The sequence below is a fragment of the Drosophila simulans genome, unplaced genomic scaffold (genome assembly GCF_016746395.2).
Source record: "Drosophila simulans strain w501 unplaced genomic scaffold, Prin_Dsim_3.1 Segkk7_quiver_pilon, whole genome shotgun sequence".
NCBI classification, from domain to species: domain Eukaryota; kingdom Metazoa; phylum Arthropoda; class Insecta; order Diptera; family Drosophilidae; genus Drosophila; species Drosophila simulans.
The window spans coordinates 620,357-628,457 of NW_025416877.1; positions in this window are offsets into that span (position 1 = coordinate 620,357).

An 8,101-nucleotide genomic window follows, 5' to 3' on the forward strand; every position below is an offset into this window, starting at 1 on the left:
TAAAATTAGAACAAAGGTTGTCGTAAATCAAGGACCAAAGAATAAGAGGTTCGTAACTAAATAATTCGTTATATTTTTAAAATAAGTTCTTATGTTGTTTTGATAATCGACAATCAAATCAAAAAATATTAAATATTAATTAGCGGTTATTGACTACAACATGAAATTTATAACAGTTGCTAATAGATATACATAACAAAATATGCTATTGTGAAAGTTATAATAATTTAGTTTCAATTATAAGTTCCCTTTGGAAGCCAATACGCTAGATAACCTACGATGTAATTTTAGGAACTATGCGAATGTACAATCAGCGAAACGGCTGTCATAAATCAACGACCATAGAATAAAAGGTTTGTATATAAATAATTTGTTATATATTTAAAATAAGTTCTTATGTTGTTTCGATAATCGACAATCAAAATCAAAAAATATTTAATATTTATTAGCGGTAATTAACCAGCAACATGAAATTTAAAACAATTGCTATTAGATGCACACGACTAAATATGCTAATTTGAACACAAAATTTACTTCATAAAATATTGACAATATCGAATGTTTAAGATAAAATTCCAATTCGTTGAAAATATATGTCCCAGGGATGGCATTAATACATTGATGACGTGGTCCATTGAAAATAAGTCAGTTCTAGTCTTGGCCGTGATCGTTAATGCTAATTAATACTTATGACCATTGTGTTTACAAATAAAACTAAACTTGTAATGGTTTTGTTTTAATTTCTTGTACCCTGGGAGCAGTAGCAGTGTTTAAAAGCAGTAGATATTTAATATAAACCATAGAATAGCGGTCATTATCTCGGAAAATGGAACTTCAACTAATTGCTATTAGATGCACACGACTAAATATGCTAATTTGAACACAAAATTTACTTCATAAAAATATTGACAATATCGAATGTTTAAAATAAAATTCCAATTCGTTGAAAATATATGTCCCAGGGATGGGACTATAAATCAGTTATAGTCTTGGTCACGTGATCGTTAATGGTAATTAAAACTTATGCTTATTGTGTTTACAAATAAAACTAAACTTGTAAGGGTTTTGTTTTAATTTAATGTTTAAATTCCCTTTGGAAGCCAATACGCTAGATAACTTACGATGTAATTTTAGGAAATATGCGAATGTACAATCAGCGAAACGGATGTCATAAATCAACGACCATAGAATAAGAGGTTTGTATTTAAATAATTCGATATATAATTCGAATCGACAATCAAAATCAAAAAATATTTAATATTAATTAGCGGTAATTAACCAGCAACATGAAATTTTAAACAATTGCTAATTACATGACTAAATAGTGTGTGTACACTAAATATAGTCGCGATCGAACACTCGTTGAGTGCAGACGTGCCTACGGACGACCGCACCGTGTTGTGTATTTTCGGAGTGTTTTTCGCTGTGAAAAGTTTAACCAGAACTCATAAAAACGTACAGACAATTAGGCCAAGTCCTAGAGTGCGTGTGGTTACTGATAGCAAGTTTTTGTGATGTGTTTTTGAGCTGCAAATTGAAACTTATTTATATGCAAAAGTGAAAACATATACACGTGGTCAACCAATCAGTGTTACCAGTCGACGGCTAAGTCAACTGCCCGAAAAGCTCTCCAAGTGGTGTGTGTCTTGGCTGAACTGGTTCCGATAACTTGAACCAGTATCGACAAAGGTGGCGCCGCTGACGCAATAGTTTAAAATTCCTCCGCCAGAGGGTGTCAACCAGTTCCGTAAAGCTCCAACAGTTGGCGCTTCAGGCTGCTCCTTTATCATGGACTGGCAAACAGTGGAAATTGCGACTAGCAACAAACGCAAGAAAAATGAGAAAAATAACTCTTTGGATTCCGACGAATCACCCGAGCCAGGCGAGGTAAAAAGGAAGAATCCGGTCAAACAATCTCATCCAACAGAGCCGCTGCTCTAGCGGGTAATAGCTTCGCAATTCTGTCATCTGACGACGACGAGGATGTGTTCGACCATCTGCCAGCCGAGACCCCTCTACAGGAGAAGGAAAAGGAGAAACCTAAGCCATTCAAGCCACCCCCAATCTTCATCCCGGACGTGACAAACATATCTGCAATGTTGAAGATGATTACGACTCTCGTGGGCCCCAGCAAAGACTTCTCATATAAAAGTGAAAGAAATAACAACGTGCGAGTTATGATGCCAGACAAGGAGTCTTATACTGCGCTACGTCAGCAACTCGTTGCCCAGAATAAAAGACATCGCACATTTCAACCCAGGGATGAGAGAGCCTACAGATTCGTAATCAAGGGTTTACATCACACCGCTGATCGCGCTGAAATCCAAGAAGAACTGGAAAAACTGGGGCATAAGGTCAGAGACCTCCACAATCCTATTGGGAGGATAACTAAACAACCACTTGGGATCTTCTTCGCCAACCTCGAACCTGCTAGCAACAACAAGGAGGTTTACCAGATCAGGAGACTGTGCAGGTCGGTCGTCACCATCGAGCCTCCGCTCAAATTCAATGACGTGCCCCAATGCTTCAGATGCCAAGGCTTTGGACACACACAGCGCTACTGCTTTCTCGAACACCGCTGTGTAAAATGTGGTGGCCATCACGACACACGAACATGCACGAAGAAGGAGAACGAGAAGGCATGCTGCCTTCACTGCCAAGCAGACCACCCTGCTTCGTTTAGGGGGTGCCCTGCTTATAAAAAGGCAAAGGCACAGCAAGCCCCCAAACCCAGAGCGGCCACCTCTATCAGCAAGCCCTGCACCACCAAGCTCCCAAGTATCTCCAATATGAGCTACAAAGATGCGCTCATGTCTGCCCAAGTGCCACAGCAAACCAATCCCAACCTAACCCATCAAACCCCACCTGAAGCCCCGCAACCCAGCAACATGGAACAAATGTTTGCTCGCTTTGAAGGCATGGTCAAAATGATGATGGAGAATATGTTCTCGCAAATGACGCAGCTTGTTGCTTCCATCCTCAACGCAAAAGTATGCAAATAAGCCTAAAAATAGTTGTTTGGAATGCTAACGGCTTGCAGAAGAGCAGAGCTGAGGTGGAACACCTCCTAAAAACAGATGCCATCGATGTACTACTGGTATCAGAAACCCACTTTTGTCCCAGATCCCATTTTAGCATTAGCGGCTTTGATGTTATCCCTGCCAACCATCCATCTGGCAGAGCGCGAGGAGGAGCAGCTATGCTCATCAGGAGTGGCATCCAGCACACGAAGCTACCAATGTTTCAGGAGGAATGGGCTCAGTGTGCCCTGGCCAGAATATCCAGCCAACATGGAGACGTGACTGTTGGAGCGGTCTACTTCCCCCCCAGACACTCAATCACCGAGACTCACCTTCAAGTGCTTTTCGAGTCCTTTGGACATCGCTTTATAGTAGCTGGTGACTTCAACGCCAAACACTCCTGGTGGGGGTCCCGCTCCATCAACCCCAAAGGCAGAACGCTCCACAGATTCCTGCAGAGCAGAAGACTGGATTGCCACTCCTCTGGAGAGCCTACCCACTGGCCTACAAACCCTGCCTTGCTGGGTTGTGCCTCCTGGACTTTGCCATCACCAAAGGCATAGGGCAAGCCAGACTAACCTGCTCCAACTATAACAAGCTGCTATCCGACCACAGCGCTATAAAAATGCTTCTCAACATCCCCGTCCTCAAAAAAGAGTTGCCCAGAAGACTCACCGGGAAGCACACTGACGCCTCCAAGTTCACACTCTGGATGCTGTCCTCCCTGCACCCGGATCCTCCACTCTCCACTCCAAGCAACATCGATGCGGCGATCAAGACTCTCACCGAGGAGATGCACAATGCTGCTGAGTTTGCCAATCCTGCTCCTCCAACGACCCCGAGAACTCCTGGGAGAGACCTTCACCTCTGGTCTCCAGAAATTGCGGCCTTCGTAGCGGAAAAAAGGCGCCTCAGGAGAATCTGGTTCTCCTCGCGCAACCCAAGGGACAAGGCAGCACTCAATAGAGCCACAAAGGCACTCAAGGACAAGCTGTGTACCCTACGGCAAGATTCCTTCGACAGATTCCTTGAGGAACTGGAACCTGGTGACCCACAACACAATCTGTGGCATGTCACGCGTCATATCAGGAGGCCTGCAAAGAAGGCGTCGCCGGTGCGCAAAGCGGACGGTTCTTGGTGCCGCTCTGAAGCCGAAAGAGCTGAAGCGTTTGCAGATCACATCCAGATTGCATTTACACCATTTGACAGATGCACTGGTGAAGAGTGTGCTGCCACCACCAGGTTCCTAGAGAGTCCATGTCCTCCTAGCCTGCCAATAGAGCCTGTCACCCCAGAAGAGGTTGCGCAGGAAATCGCCTCTCTTAAGGCTAGCAAATCCCCAGGATTGGATCGCATCGATGCCACATCCCTTAAAATGCTGCCACCTCCCTGTTCCCAGTTGTTGGCCAACATATACAACAGATGCTTCTCACTTGGGTACTTCCCGAGATCGTGGAAACGTGCGGAAGTTATTCTCATCCTCAAACCTGGAAAACCTGAAGCCAATCTTGCCTCCTATAGACCGATTAGTCTGCTGGCAATCCTCTCCAAAATACTCGAAAGAGTATTTCTGCGCAGAGTGTTGCCAGTACTGGACGAGGCTGGACTGATCCCTGATCACCAGTTTGGATTCAGGCGATCCCACGGAACACCCGAGCAATGCCACCGGCTTGTAGCACGCATCCTAGATGCATTCGAGAACAAAAGCTACTGTTCGGCCGTCTTCCTGGATGTCAAGCAGGCGTTCGACAGAGTGTGGCATCCTGGACTCCTCTACAAACTCAAGTCCCACCTTCCCAGTTCACACTATGCCCTACTCAAATCGTATACTGAAGGAAGAGAGTTCCAAGTGCGATGCGGTTCCTCAACCAGCACTCCAAGGCCCATACGAGCCGGAGTACCTCTACACCCTATTTACAGCAATCCTCCCTATCATACCCTCCCGTTACCTCACAGCAGCCACCTATGCAGATGACACGGCATTCCTTGCCACTGCAACAAACCCTCAGCGAGCATCAGCCATCATCCAGAGGCAACTGGATGCATTGGATCCATGGCTGAAACGCTGGAACATCGTGGTCAACGCTGAAAAATCCTCACATACAACCTTCTCTCTGCGCAAAGGAGAATGCCCCCCGGTCACACTCGACGGCGACACCATCCCTACCACCAGCACCCCCAACTACTTAGGGCTAACCCTGGACAGAAGGCTGACTTGGGGCCCTCACATCAACAGGAAGCGTATCCAGGCCAATATACGCCTTAAGCAACTTCACTGGCTCATCGGAAAAAAGTCCAAACTGCGAGAGAAACTAAAGATTCTCGTCTACAAGACTATTCTCAAGCCAATCTAGACGTACGGAATACAGCTCTGGGGCACTGCAAGCGCTTCGCATAGAAGGAAGATCCAGCGATTCCAAAACAGATGTTTGAGAATAGTCTCCAACGCCCATCCCTACCACGAAAATTCCGCCATCCACGAGGAGCTCGGGATTCCATGGGTAGAGGACGAGATCTTTAGACACAGTGTGAGATATGCTAGCAGACTGGAGAACCACCCCAACCACCTGGCCATCAACCTTTTGGACAATAGCCAATCCCTAAGACGCCTGCAGAGAACGCACCCGCTTGACCTTACTCAACACTTATAAGTTTACTTAACCCCTACACAAGTACATTCCAAGTACTCCCCTTACGTTAATGTTCTCCCCCATAGAATTTAATTTTTGTCCACTAGGACAGATTTTAAATAATAAATAAAAAGATATAAAAAAAAAAAAAAAAAAACACACAAAATATACTTCATAAAAATATTAACAATATCGAATTAAACAGAAAATTCCAATTCGCAGGAAATGTACGTACCAGAGATGGTATTTATATATTGATGACGTGGTCCATTTGAAATTAAGTCAGTTATAGTCTTGGCCACGTGATCGTTAATGCTATTTAAAACTTATGCTTATTGTGTTTACACATAAAACTAAACTTGAAATGGTTTTCTTTGAATTTCTTGTACCCTGGGAGCCAATAAGCTATATGACCTGCGATGTAGTTTCAGGATCTGCGCGGATGAAAAATTAGCACAAAGGATGTCGTAAATCAAGGACCAAAGTATAAGAGGTTCGTACCTAAATAATTCGTTATAATTTTAAAATTAGTAAGTACTTATGTTGTTTTGATAATAGACAATCAAATCAAAAAATATTAAATATTAATTAGCGGTTATTGACTACAACATGAAATTAACAACAATTACTAATATATATACATTTCAAAATATGCTATTGCAAAAGTTATACTGGTTTAGTTTCAATTATAAATTCCCTTTGGAAGCCAATACGCTAGATAACCTACGATGTAATTTTAGGAACTATGCGAATGTACAATCAGCGAAACGGATGTCATAAATCAACGACCATAGAATAAAAGGTTTGTACTTAAATAATTCGATATATTTTTAAAATAAGTTCCTATGTTTTTTTGATAATCGACAATAAAAATCAAACAATATTTAATATTAATTAGCGGTAATTAACCAGCAACATGAAATTTAAACCAATTGCTATTAGATGCACACGACTAAATATGCTAATTTGTATATCTTTACATGACTAAATATGCTAAGGTGTACACAAAATTTACTTCATAAAAATATTGACAATATCGAATTTAATATAAAATTCTAATTCGTAGGAAATCTTCGTCCCAGAGACGATATTCATATATTGATGACGTGGTCCATTTGATATTAAGTCAGTTCCATTCTTGGCCACGTCATCGTTAATGCTAATTAAAACTTATTCCCATTGTGTTTACAAATAAAACTAAACTTGTAACGGTTTTCTTTTTTGAGGACGTGGATGTTGAGAAGCATTTTTATAGCGCTGTGGTCGGATAGCAGCTTGTTATAGTTGGAGCAGGTTAATCTGGCTTGCCCTATGCCTTTGGAGATGGCAAAGTCCAGGAGGTCGGGCAGCAAGGCAGGGTTTGTAGGCCAGTGGGTAGGCTCTCCAGAGGAGTGGCAATCCAGTCTTCTGCTCTGCAGGATTCTGTGGAGCGTTCTGTCATTGGGGTTGATGGAGCGGGACCCGCACCAGGAGTGTTTGGCGTTGAAGTCACCGGCTACTATAAAGCGATGTCCAAAGGACTCGAAAAACACTTGTAGGTGAGTCTCGGTGATCGAGTGTCTGGGGGGGAAGTAGACCGCTCCAACCGTGACGTCTCCATCTTGGCTGGATCTTCTGGCCAGGGCACACTGGGCCCATTCCTCCTGAAACGCTGGTAGCTTCGTGTGCTGGATGCCACTCCTGATGAGCATGGCAGATGGATGGTTGGCAGGGATAACATCGAAGCCGCTAATGCTAAAATGGGATCTAGGACAAAAGTGGGTTTCTGATACCAGTAGTACATTAATGGCATCTGTTTTTAGGAGGTGTTCCACGTCAGCTCTGCCCTTTTGCAGGCCGTTAGCATTCCAAACAACTATTGTTAGGCTTATTTGCATACTTTTGCGTTGAGGATGGAAGGAACAAGCTGCGTCATTTGCGAGAACATATTCTCCATCATCATTTTGACCATGCCTTCAAAGCGAGCAAACATTTGTTCCATGTTGCTGGGTTGCGGGGCTTCAGGTGAGGTTTGATGGGTTAGGTTGGGATTGGTTTGCTGTGGCACTTGAGTAGACATGAGCGCATCTTTGTAGCTCATATTGGAGATACTTGGGAGCTTGGTAGTGCAGGGCTTGCTGATGGAAGTGGCCGGTCTGGGTTTGGGTCTTGCTGTGCCTTCGCTTTTTATAAGCAGGGCACCCCCTAAGCGAGGCAGGGTGGTCAGCTTGGCAGTGAAGGCAGCATGCCTTCTCGTTCTCCTTCTTCGTGCATGTTCGTGTGTCGTGATGGCCACCACATTTTACACAGCGGTGTTCGAGAAAGCAATAGCGCTGGGCGTGTCCAAAGCCTTGGCATCTGAAGCTTTGGCGCACGTCATTGAATTAGTTTGTCAACTTAATATTTTTAACATATATTTACCGAATATTTTTTGCGCCCTCCTCCTCGATTCTCATTAGTGGCACGTAAGCT